This window comes from Euprymna scolopes, chromosome 31 (genome assembly GCF_053919585.1).
Source record: "Euprymna scolopes isolate OS-2025 chromosome 31, ASM5391958v1, whole genome shotgun sequence".
In the NCBI taxonomy this organism is placed as follows: Eukaryota; Metazoa; Mollusca; class Cephalopoda; order Sepiida; family Sepiolidae; genus Euprymna; species Euprymna scolopes.
The window spans coordinates 53,136,479-53,150,327 of NC_136512.1; positions in this window are offsets into that span (position 1 = coordinate 53,136,479).

Genomic DNA, 13,849 nt, shown 5'->3' on the forward strand with positions numbered 1-13,849 from the left:
TATATATATAAATATATATATATATATATATAAATTTGTATATATAAATATATATATATAAATATATATATATATATATAAATATATAAATATATATATATATATAAATATATGAATATATATAAAAATATATATATATAAATATATAAAAATTTATATATATAAATATATATATATATATAAATATATATAAATAAATATATATATATATAAATATATAAAAATTTATATATATAAATATATATATAAATATATATATAAATAAATATATATATAAATAAATATATATATGTACATATACATACATATATATATATATATATATATATATATATATATATATATATATATATATATATATATAAGAGCAAATAGTTTATAAAACATGTTAAAAAAAACACCTTGAAAAAGAGTTAAAAACATATTTAATCTGAAAAGGAAACACTTAATAAGTGGATATTGAATTTCCATTTGCACAAGTAAAATCCAAAAATCCCGTAATTGGAAGAAGATGGTCCATAATAATCCAAAGGCAGAAATCCATGGAAAAATTCATAAAAATGTGTACAAGGAAAAAAGGAAAAATTCCAATAATATTAATAAAAGAAAAATAAGATATGCTTTTCATTCTACTGCCGAGATATAAATAAACAAATTATATTATTTATTATATAAATAAATCAATTAACTTTCTTGAAATTATATACTTTGATTTTACCGTCACTGGATTATTTATCTTCCACCAGACTATCCATTCATATGTAATCACCTTTTTCTTCACCATATTCCCTCTGCTTCACTTTTTTTGCTTTCAAGTAAGATCTTTGACTTACTTGTTGTTTCATCAAATACTTTAGCATGCAAAATCCGATCTTGCATTTTGCTAATTCCTACCCTCTGATGAGAAGGAAAGTATTTCTTCAAAACTCCGGTGATTAAGGACTATCCACTTATCTAGTGTTTCCTTTTCAGATTAAATATGTTTTTTACTCATTTCAAAGTGTTTTTAACATGTTTTATTAACTGTTTGCTCGTGTTATAAGCTCTATCTCCTATTTGGTTTTATCGAGCTTTTACATCTGGCTGAGATAATTTTATAAATATTAATTCTGTAATATACTTTAATTTTACCATCTTGGATCATTTTGGTAAATTTAATCGTAATTTTATATATATATATATATATATATATTATATATATATATATATATATATATATATATATATATATATATATATATATATATATATCAGACTAATTCAGAGAGTATTCCAAAATCTCAGTTTCTTCATACTAAATTAGGAGGCGAAACTGGAGCACAGATCTTAATATGGTATTATTTATTATGAACATAGAAAAAAAGATGTGGTAGTGTTCCTCCTTCAATTTCGAGCAACGTCGTGGCTTCTTGTTAGAGTGAGTAGGTTGGCTAATAGTAATTTACTTATCCATGTGTAGCTCAAATAAATCCTTTATTCTCTAAAACTTGTTTGTCATTAATGTAAAAAGATAGACTGTTTTTTACATATTAAGACCACTCGAGGATAAGGGATAATGTATGTATTGTAGTCATTGGACGTTTATGTAATAATCGTTTGTAGAATAATTATTTACAAGGACGGCTGACTTGTTTACGTTGGACTTGAAGATAATGATATTGTAGTCAGCTGGAAACCAGACCAGTGGAACGGAGTGCCACAAGCTGGCAGTTCTAGGGAAGAAACTTTGTTTCATGGAATCTATGTTTAGATTTCGTCAACGATAGAGAATGGTTGAATTTATGGATAGTGATTTTGGCTAGACGAGTGTTTTTTGTGAAGGATTGACGAGGGGGGACCATTGATTGGAGCTCAGTTGAACACTTGCCATGAAAATAGAGATAGAACAGGGATAGGCTAGCATTGTCTCTTCTGTAGGAAAGAGGCTGCAGAGAAGAGAAAAGGGCATCGCCTACTAGGTTACAAAGTCTGTTCTGAACTCTCTTGAGGCAGGATAGTTTGCTTTAAGCAGCTCCTGCCCAGATGTGGCAACAGTACTCCATCCTAGGACGTACTTGGCTCTTAGAGAATTGTTTCAGCAGTTAGATATCTACTGGAGTGGTAGAATGACCCAACCAGTTTTCCAGCGATTTTGGCAACAGATTTGATGTATATGCTCTATTTCAGAAGTGAAGGTTAGACCAAGAAGTTTATCTAAACAGGGAGCGTCCTCAAGGTGAGAGCCGTTCATTTCAATAGAGGCCAGTTCAATCATTATATTAACTCCTCTAACCAGTAAATAGTTGTGAGAGATATGCATAATAAGAAAGCCTTGATTTGAGGAGAAAACAACAAACGAAGAGACATATGTATTACAATTTGTGATTGTAAATTCGTTACATGTTTAAAGAATCAAATGATTATACAAAATTTATAAAAATAACCTTGATTGAACACGGCAGCATTCATCAGTAGATGGCAAATTTACCAACCAAGCAAGGGATTAGATCAAATAAGTTTTTATGCTTAACAATACGAAGTGTAATGAATCAATAAGATGTCTTGCAAAACAACAATGTCTTATTTGAATCCTATTTTAGCTATATTTGGATTTTAAGTTTCGTATGACAGTCACATATTTATTTCTTTATTTCTTGGAAATAAATGCCACCTTAATATTTTGTTGCAGACACTAGTTTGTTTTTCCTTCCTTGCCATTGCTTTTTATGTCTGTCTCCTTTCTTAGCTGTAAGACCGATCTGCCAGCATCGGCCCCTGCAAAAAGTTCATTTTTGTAAGACATTCACAATAAGAACTCATAATGCTACCACAGCATAAAAAGCCGTTCCATTTTTCCCTTCATGTGTCTAGCATCGAAGGAAATTTCAATAGATGCAGATTCTTTGTAAGCATTTCTTATGACACACATTACTGCATGACTGCTTCCTGGTTAATTACAATTGGTTCTTCTTCAAATTTAATGTCAACAAATTCTTATCATAAATCACACCAAAAGTAATCAAACACGGTTCATGCCATTGATCAATGTTACAACTCCCATAGTGCTCCTCATATTTCAGCTGATAATCATTCTGCCTTATTTACCTTTATCATCGAGTGGCTCTTGGCCTTGATAAGTGATGACCCATTAGTAAAACAAAAATAGTATTTAGTAGATATTTGTTGAAAATCATTTATTGTAAAAATGATTATTTGATAATAAATGGTAAAACAGACTGTAAGTGTGTTTTAACTTATTTATGTTGAAACAATAGTTAACTCCCGATTAGCATTAGCGACAGTAATTTTTTCTGAAAGCACAACGTTCAAATACCTTGGATTGACATTCTCAAGCAACATGAGAAATAAGTACATAGAAGATGTGGCCAAATTTGCTGCAAAAAAGTAAGATTCTCTCTACTGGGCTAAAAAAAATTTCTTACGTCTGCTAGTAGTCTATATATCAGTATAAAGCAATTATTTGCTTGTGTGCCACACTTGGGTCAGTGCACCAATTACTAGCCTCTCCTTCTTTGACTGGGTACAAAATAATTTCTAACTTAATAGGCCCCACACCATCTGCCAAACTCTAGCCCCTGTCACATCACAGCAAAGTTGCATGCCTGCGCCTGTTTTAGAAGTACTTTCACAGAATCATCTTTGCTAAACTCAATACACTTGTAACTCATCTACCTGATGTAGCTACTTATGACCACTTGAGTAGCAGCAAAACCCCACCCTTTCACTATAGAGGTCTCTCGATATTGGAAAATTGTCTAATCTGATGTTTGCCTTTGGAATTGCTTCCCTGTTTCCTTTTTTTTTTTTTCATGAATATATAAACCTGTAGAAATTTAAATGTTGATTCTGAATTTTTTAGATGAGGATTGGTTATTCGTATTATTTGGATTCATCGGACTACTGTTCTCATCTTGATTGTGATTTTCTCAACGTTTCGGTCGATGTAACCTCCGACCTTCTTCAGGTGTATCTTGTCGAACTCGGGAATATTTCTGTCCAACTCGGGAATTTGGACGGAATTTCGAGATGGGCAAAATCTGGATCAAACACAAAAGGATACCACTCAGAAACTCACCACAGTTTGTATACCATATATGAAGGGCTTGTCTGAAAAACTTCAATGAATATGTAATCCATATGACATAAGGACAGTATTCAGGAGTGATTCAACTCTTCGGAAACAGCTTGTGAGAGTCAAGCTCCCTACAGAAAAAATCATGACTAAGAACTGTGTATATGAAATCCCATGTAAATGTGGAAAACTATACAGAGGTGAAATGTGTCTTCCGTTGAAAATACGGTTAGAAGAACATTGAAAAGCCGTAGTACATAGAAAGACTGAAAAGTCAAGTATAGCTGATCATATCTGGAAGGAAAAGAGAAACCATCTACCATTATGGGACGAAGTAAAAATTATAGACAGAGAAGAACGGTGGAGAGTAAGACGACTGAAAGAAGCAGCACATATGCGGGGGAATAACCAGCTACTAAGTAGACCTAGTATAAAATTTAATACGACATAGGAGCCAGCAATTATGAACAATAGATAATATATACAAGTAATAAGTAAAAAACAATAATATATAGAGAGAGATACGTTAATACATAGTAATAATAAGTAATAAATAGTGATATTTACAACCAGAAATTAAAATAGGTTTAAGGCTCCTAAAGTTCATACTAGAATTGTTCGCAAGGACCCATGGCGCAGTGGTTAGAGTACTTGAAAAAATCAATTGTGAGTGATATTCTCCTGAAGGTTGAATTACTTAGGATCTATATCCAGTCATGGTCAATGGAACAAGAGCACACTACCCTCGTGAAGTAAATAAAGGGTTCCGCTCGAAATTCCATCCAAATTCCTGAGTTCGACAGAAACATTCTCGAATTCAGTGGTTACATCTAACGAAACGTTGTGAAAATGACACTCAAGATGAGAACAGTAGTCCGATGAATCCAAATAATATGAAATGTAAATGTAATGTGAACAAACAATTTGCTGCTTATCTCCTCACAAAAGCTGTTTATTATGTTTATGTTTATTATGCTATGATATTAGCATGGGGATCAAATAAACGTTTCTGTTTGAAATTGCATGCAGATTTGCGATTTAAATAGAAAGATTCCTGGGTTTGGCAAGATAAACCTAAAGAAGATCGGAGGTTACATCGACTGAAACGTTGTGCAAATAACACTCAAGATGAGAACAGCTGTCCAAAGAATCTAAATAATACGGATTACTAAAAGTTATAAAACTAACCCACATTAGGTTGAATAAAAAAGTGTTAAAATTAACAACTTTGAAAACAAAAGATGTGAAAAGAAATATATTTTCACAGCTATTCAAGAAATGAGGCAAGCTAATTAATCTTAATTGAAAATTGTTTTCCTTGAAAGAGAAAAATAATCATTTTTTCTTTTCGTTTTCTTCCTTCTCGTCTTCCATGTGGCAGATCTGTTTATGTAGTGAAATAATATTGCCTACATCACTAGACTGTTTAGAACAGCTGCGAAGAAAAAAAGAAATCGGAAAAAGAAGCTGAAGAGAAGATTCAAAGGAATGCGTGTCTATTTTGGGTGCATCAGTCGACGTTGTTTATTATTATACGAAACGGCTGATTAACTTATTCTCGGTGAAAGACTTCCAAAATCATCACGGCTGTTTGTAAATCTTTATGAAAGTCAGTAAAAACATCTTTTTCACTGTCTTTGCCGTAAGAATTGGATAAAAAACTTCCTTTTTTCTTTCTTTCTTGCTTTCACAAACAGCTGCCCAAAAACTAGACACTCTCTAGTTATTGCGACGTGGGGGGGGGGTAGAAAATAGAAAAGATTTGCACTGAAAATTAAAACATCCTTTATTCGTTGAGTTAAAACATTTCAAACATTCAAACAATGCATAGCAGACAAAATCATCAGATATTTTGTTTGTTTGTATTATTTTATTCATACGAAACAAGGCAAATTGCAATTGAAGGATAAGGAGCTATCATAATAGGGACCAGATTTATAGGGGAGCATCCTAAGTAGTGAGTTGGGCAGAAAAATGTGGGGAAACAGGAAGCAGGGATGTAATTCCAAAGGTCAGCGGTCCAAGGAAAGGAGCTATTAAAGTAGATAGTTTTTTTTATTATCTAGAGATCTCTACAGTGAAGAGACAGAATGTTTGCTTTTGGTCGGGTGGGTTGGAAGTATTTTGGTTGATAGGGTACACATACAATATATATATTGGAGCACAGTTTGTGGAAGGACTTGTAAGGGATGCAACACTGTGGTGATGTGATAGGGACTGGAGCATGGCAGACAGTACAGAACTTATTATGTTAGAAATTCTTTGTCCAAGAGGAAGAGATTAGGTTGGTGCACCAGCTCAAATGTGGCAACAATACTTTATGCGGATGGTGGTTGTATAGAGATATACACTTTTTATATATAGGTACAGATGTTCGAAAAACAGGCAAAAAGAGATTTGGGAAATTCTTAGCGATATTCTTTTGTGGACACTAAAACAGGGATGCCATCTTTGAGAAGACAGTAAACAACATGTCAAGTAACTCACTGGTCCGTTGTGAGTTAATGTTGATTTAGAAATACCTCCCCAACGCCATTAATGTAGAGAATGCTTGGTGCCAGTTCTAGGCTTATATAACCAACAGGATATCTAATGAAACATTCTTATGTTCCAGATATATCCATATTTTTTCAATTTGGCAGTTGAAATCAATAACTAAAATATGATGACGTTGTAAATGTTTATATCAACGATTTAACATGCATCAAATTGAACTCTGACGTCAACTTTAAAATTTAAATTTAATAACACTTTTAAACACTCAATATCGTCATTAATGCAAAGGACTTTGGTACAGATATGGACAACTCCTTCAAATCAACACATCACCGTAGCAAGATGGTAAACAAAAATGAGTCTTTTCTATAGAGATCCTTCCTAAGCTCAACAGTAGACGCTTTTCATCATATAAACATCATTCTATTCCAACCAATTCATGAGTATGCCGTCCAAGTAATCCCTTTCTTCAAAAATATATGTTGGCAATCAAGATGGTGACGAGATTTTCCATGCTTACCTACAAAGAATGGCTTCAAAGACTAAATCTGTGCTCACTTGAATAATAAGGATGTGAGCGGATCAGCTCGATTCTGGCATAAAGCATCATCAACAGGAATGTATTTCTATCTTTAGAGGAATTTTTGTGGTCTTCGTGGTTGTCACTTTTGTCTCAATAGAATAAAAGCAGCATTCTCTGTCTATATTTCTGCTTCCTGGAACAGCCTGCGAAAGGAGGTCATGATGATACCATATTCAGGTTAAAAGTCGCCTCAGATAAATATTCACATATTTTTTTTTATCTTTTTACCTGGCTTGTTACTCTTTGCTTCTTTTTGCCAATAAAATCGAAAATGTTGAATTATGTATTTATTAAGTAAATATTTTTATTAGAAAAAGGTACATTACTTTTTTAATATATAATCTGTTTCAAATATTTCGGTAAAATGAAATGCAATGTATGACATAGCATTAATTATAAACTTTTTTATGATCGAGATTCTTTCAAACTGTTTGTATTTCGGTCAGATTCAGAGGAAGTTAGATGAGAGCTCACAAAGTCACTGGTATATACTCTCACTCATATATTCGACACTATTACTACTCCCCTCCCAAAATCCAACTATCCATAACTATAATAGGAAGGATGACAACATAGTTAAAGCTACCCAGCTAACAAGACTCTGGTAAAAATTCATGAAGAGTCAGCATCGGGATCTGTCATCCTCTTGTCGGCATGTGGTAAGCAAAGACACGTTGGACACAGAATCACAAATCAATGAAATGAAATTGATAACGGTGCTTCTATGACATTCTTTTGTACGTTCTGGGATAAACCTTCTATACAACTGACGAGCTTTACCAGGGCTTTATGGAAAAAATTATCTTTACTTGACCTTTGACAACTAAATATTTTCGTTTACTAGCCTATTAGAAAAGTTCCTAGACAAATCTATGTGATTTTTGGAATATGACATTTTCATTCTGTGACTAGTACGTGCATCATAAAGATTTTCCTGTATTTTTTTTATTTAATGTAATTCTAAATATGCACTGAATTGAGACTTGAAGGTATAAATATTTGCACTTTTTCTTTGTTTTTTTAAATAATCATTGTTAAAAAAAAGAGCCTATTGTTTATAGCTTTTATAGCTTAAATAATTTGATGTTGCTGGTTTTATTTTTAAAAAATAAATAAAATAAAGGTTGAAAAGACATTATTCGCTCAATAAAGAGCTTTGAAAGATTGCCGGTGAAAAAAACACAATCACCAAAAGATAAGCGTTTTATTTCTAGTCACCACTTGGAAAACTCATTTGCAAATGCGACTGTTTCAATCGAAATGAAAAGCCCTACTTACTCCTCTCAGTGTTGGTAGCAAACACTTCCAATCCTGTCACCAACGAAGAGGACTTCATGCAGACCAGACAATCCTGAGGCACGATTTTTGTGAGGACCATATAAAAGTCCAACTTGCTCAACAACAACAAAAAAAATTAATATGACCACTTTTGGTTAAAATAAAAATTAAATATCTGTTCTAATACTACATTTCATTTTTTCTATCCTCGGTCAGACAGAAGCAATTTGTATTTTTTTTTTTTTTACTTTTCTTTGAGGGAGTTGAATTTTGTATACGTTAAAAACTCTACACTTTTGAAGAGGCAAGTAAATAGCGTCTGCCACTTGGAACTATGTCCCTACCTGGCATTTGCTGTACTATGTCTTCATCTGGGCAGCGCCGAGTAAGGAAAGCTAGTTTATGTAAATAAAAATAATTCACTTCAGTTCAAAAATGTTTCATTGACGTCAGTTTCCTAAATTCCATGATTGTACTTTCTCAAGTGCAAAAAAAAGAAAATAAGATAGATAGATAGATAGATAAACAGAGAGAGAGAGAGAAGGAGAAAGAGAGGGGATGGAAAAAATGGAGAGAAGAAAGGGGAAACCGCTTTAAAAGTTCAAGAAAAATTATTGGAATGGAAAGAAAAATCTTAAAAAAGTTAACGAAAGAAAAGTGAAAAGTGTTGAATCGTTCATTTTGTTGTCTTCTTTTTTTCCTCCTCGTCATCTTGTGGAATAAACAAAAGTTCCAGGCGGAAGTTTTGTTTATGTTTGCCAAGGATAAACACAATTTCACATCTCCTTTTAATTTTTCTTTTCTTTCTTTTCCTTGTCATCCAAATGTGAATATCCGTGTGTCAAGCAGCATCTGATGTTGCATGCGTACTGCCACTGATGAAAGCCAGAGTTTGAAACGAAAGTCGACATATTTACACCAGCGTAAATCACTTTCAGTACAATAGCAAAAGAATCCGCACACAAACGCGAGTGAATCTTTGCTTATATCAATTACATCTACAAGATTGGTAAACTCTGCTCATCTCATGGCATTGGTTATCAAATTATTTTCGTGGTCAGAATCCACACATTTGGAAAAGTTTAAAAAAAAGAAAACAGACAAAGCTTGGGTTTGCTTGTTGTAATGTTGCTGAGAGAAGATCTTATTTTTACATACAAGAAGTTGAAACAGATTTCATATTAAAAAAAAAAATGTGAATAAACTGAGTGTGATCAAATATGGACGACGCATTTGTAGGAACTTTTATCAAAATGACATTCAAGAAACCATTGGGAGAAAAAGAGAGAAAAATAAGGAATATTTTAACAAGAATTCGAAAATCACGCTTCAATTTTAACTGGCTGCACCGATCCGGTGTAGTCTGGGAGTCTTTTTATATTTACTTTTGTTTTTCGTTTTTCTCACTAAATTTAACTAAATTATTATTTTTAAAATTAAATTTTTGAAAGCTAAATTTAATTACTGCTTAGTCATTAAATTAATTCAGCAAAATTATTATAAACTATAACTAATTTTGTTACAGCAATATTGTTTTAATCTTTATTTATAAAATTACTATTTATAAAATGATAAAAAAATGTGCTCTTCACCAATGTTCACACCAGCTGTTTAGCTAGATATATTACTAAATGTACTCATATAAAATCCTAGAATTACACCAGTAACTTAATTTTTCATATATAAATTATTATTATGTCTGATGATCAAAATAAAAATGTTACCGATCATTTACTTTTATTATAGAGTGGAGAGTTTCTTTTTACCTAAACTCATGTCAGGTGGCAAAGTAAGTCTTAAAATGGTTATGTTCAAAGATTAGAAAAGGCACGTTTTACTCACTAACACATTTGTCTTTATTTATGGTGCAAGTCTGGTGTTTCTAATGCAGTTGCTAATGATGTCAAAATAATTTCTCTCAGAAATAACTTTGAAGATCTCCATGGATACCTCCATCAAGTTGGGAAATGATCAAACTAATGACATTTACTATTAAATTTCAACAAATTTCAGTCGGTTTCTTACTCAACACTCTTGGAACCTGTCCAATTGATTGTGTTGGATTCCTCCTTTACTTTCATTTTGCAATGCATCCAGGTGACAAATAAGGGCTGCAGTGAGTTTTTTCTTATCTACTGCGTCTATGTCATCATAACAACCAACATCTTTCTATTGCTATATGTATCCCTGGTGCGACCTATTTTGTAATATTGTTTCAAGCTTCATCCCATTATTTCGTTTGGGATATTAAGCACCTGGAGTAGATTCACAGACTTTCTATACAGATGATCCATGAACTCTACGCAAACGCCTATGAACAACAATTGGTAGCCCTCAACCTGTACTTGTATTTGCATGAAACCTCCTTTAAAATCATGTGCAGCAATTACAATGTAGCTAGTGACCTCTTCTTCACACCAGCTGCACAGAGAAGGTTTCATGAAAATTCAGAGAAGTTGTATCCGAGACGATTTCAGTATTTATTGAATAAATAATTTTATTTTTTTAAAAATACATTATTTCAAAATAATTTGTGATGCTGACTTTTAAAAGTTTCTTTGAAATAATGATCAAGATTCTCCCAATAGTTTCTATTTCAGTCAGATTAGAAGTTGGAGAACACAGATTAAATTTGGACACTATATAGAAGTGTGTGTGCAGATCATATCATCATTTGATGATATGGTCACCTTGAAAGAATGGATGAGGGTTCTTGTCTTAGTAGATGTAGAACAGTTGAATAACTAGGATCAGTTGGAAGGGGATGACCAAGAAAAACATGGAAGGAAGTAATAAGATTAGACTAGATAGAAAGAGTGATAAATAATGGCCAAAGTTTGAAAGGACATTTCTAGAAGCTTTCCAACACATGTAAGCATGTAAAATGGTCGTTAAACCAAATTGGATGATGATGGCAGATGCTACATTTAAAATAAGATGCATCCATTTGATCAATGCACCAAATAATGAGAATTAAATTAAAGCATTAAAAAATTGAACAAATATTTTTTGTTTGCCTCAATTTCATAACAAAATATCTTTAGTCAGTGTCTTTCAATATACAGTTTACAGGGGAATATTTTAAATTACACCAGCCAAGGGAGATAAAATTTCAGCAAATCATTTCTTAAAAAAAAAACAAAGCATTTATAATCTGGAGATATAGTTTAATGTAAAGGCATCTGACTACAGATTGAATGATCCTAGTGTCCCTCACTATTTTATTTTTTTCCTTATTACTGAGTTCAATTTACGATAAAAGAGGTGCTATTTAAAATAGCTGCAAATTATTTCTTCATTTGCATATTTTAAAACTAAACACTAATCAGAAGTGACTTTTCCAGGGCATTCATTGTCAAGCCCAAATATCAGCTGATGTGATATTCAAAACAAACACAGATGGAATTTGATGAGCGGCATTATCATTTTTTTTTTTTTTTTTTGCAAATTAGTCCACTGGGCAAATGATTCTTCATAATATATAATAATCAATAGAGAACTGATTTTATAATAAAACATGTGCAATCTGAATAAATTAAAATATCATGTTTAAGCATATTGTACAATCGAACAATGCCGGGCTGTCAGCTAGAATATATATATAAAGTACACATTGGTCTTTTTATTATAGAGTGGAGGACTGAATATAAATAGCTGCCAAAATGAATTCTTCATGAATTTTAAAATCAATTTAAATGATTTTCTATTTAAATGCTTCCAAATTTCAAAGAATCACTAAGTGATTTGTTTTTTGTCAATAGACAAAATATTAAAATGGCTGACTTGTTTGCGAAAAAACAAAATGTAATGTATGACATAGCATTAATTATAAACTTAACTTCTAATGGACATTTTTATTTAATAATCTAATGTGGAAATTTCCGTTTTCAACCTCTAATCTATGAGGTTGAGAAGAAAGTTCTTGCAAAATTTTTCATTTTCAAATGATTTATTTTCAAATACATTTTTGTTATAATGGCTTTCCTTCATATATCATTTTAAAGAGCGTTTTTCGCTCTATCTAATCGTTTGAATTACAATCGTTTTAAAATAATTATGTCTTCTTTTCAAAAAGTTGAATACAAGATGGGAAAAACGTAAATTTGCATAATTTTCTCATTTCAATTCAAGCTAGGCCAAAAAGCTGCTAAAACAGCTTGCGATATCAACAAAGCGTTTGGTCCAGGAACCACTACTGAATGTACAGCACAATGGTGGTTTAAGAAATTTTGTGGTGATGACTAGAGTCTTGAAGATGATGAGCGTAGTCGTCGGCCATCAGATGTTGACAACAATCAAGAGCCATACCCAAAACAAATCCACGCACAACTGTTCAAGAATGTGCTTCTGAATTAGACATAATATGTACGATTTCCAACGGCTTAAGAAAGATTGGAAAGACAAAATATGTGGGTGCCTCACAAGTTGAACGACAGCAAAAAGACATGTCGTTATGAAGTGTCAATTTCCCTTCTTTATAACAAATGGTGATGCTCAGCTCAGAAGTCAGATGCCGGCGAAGCTCCATAGCACTTTCTGAAGCTAGAGTTGCACCAAAAGAAAATCATGCTGACTGTTTATTGGTCTACAACCAGTCTCATCCATTAGTTTTTTGAATGCAATTATGGCGATGAAAAACTGTCAACAAGTCAACAAATAGATGGAATGCATCAGAAACTTTGACAACATCCAGAATTAGTAAACAGAAAAGGCCCAATTCTCGTCCATGACAATGCCTAAATGCACATTACAAAACCGACCCTGCAGAAGTTTAACGAATTGAGCTATGAAACTGGCTCATCCGCTATACTCGCCAGACCTCTCACCTACCGACTAGTACTTTTTTAAGCATTTCAACAACTTTCTGCATGAGAAATGCTTCAAAAACCTAAGTGATATCAAAATGTCTTCAGCAGTTTTATTGCCACCATAGCGCAAGATTTTTACATAACTGATATAAATACATTTGCTTTGCATTAGAAAATATTTGTTGATTCTGATGGTTCTTATTTCAATCAATAAATTTTTGTTGATCCGAGATATGTTCATCTGAATTTAAAACTTAAAATCCGCAAGAACTTTGTCATTCTGATAAGTACATTTTAACATTTTATTTTTCTTTGAATTCATAGGATTTTCTTCTTTACATACGATGGTTAGATTTTTTTTTCATTATTTATCATTTTATGAGAGGTTTTGTTTTGTAGTCATTAATTTTCACAACATTTTTTTGTCAGCAATAATCTTAAATGTTAATATTTTTTTCAGCAATTCTAAATGGAACTGATTTTCTTTTAAACATGCTCATCCAATGTCAATAAATATTTTTTATAAATTATTCTAAGTAATCAGTTTTGTTCATTCCATTCATCATTTTCAATTCCCTCAATATTTTTCAACATTCAACTTAACAATTCATC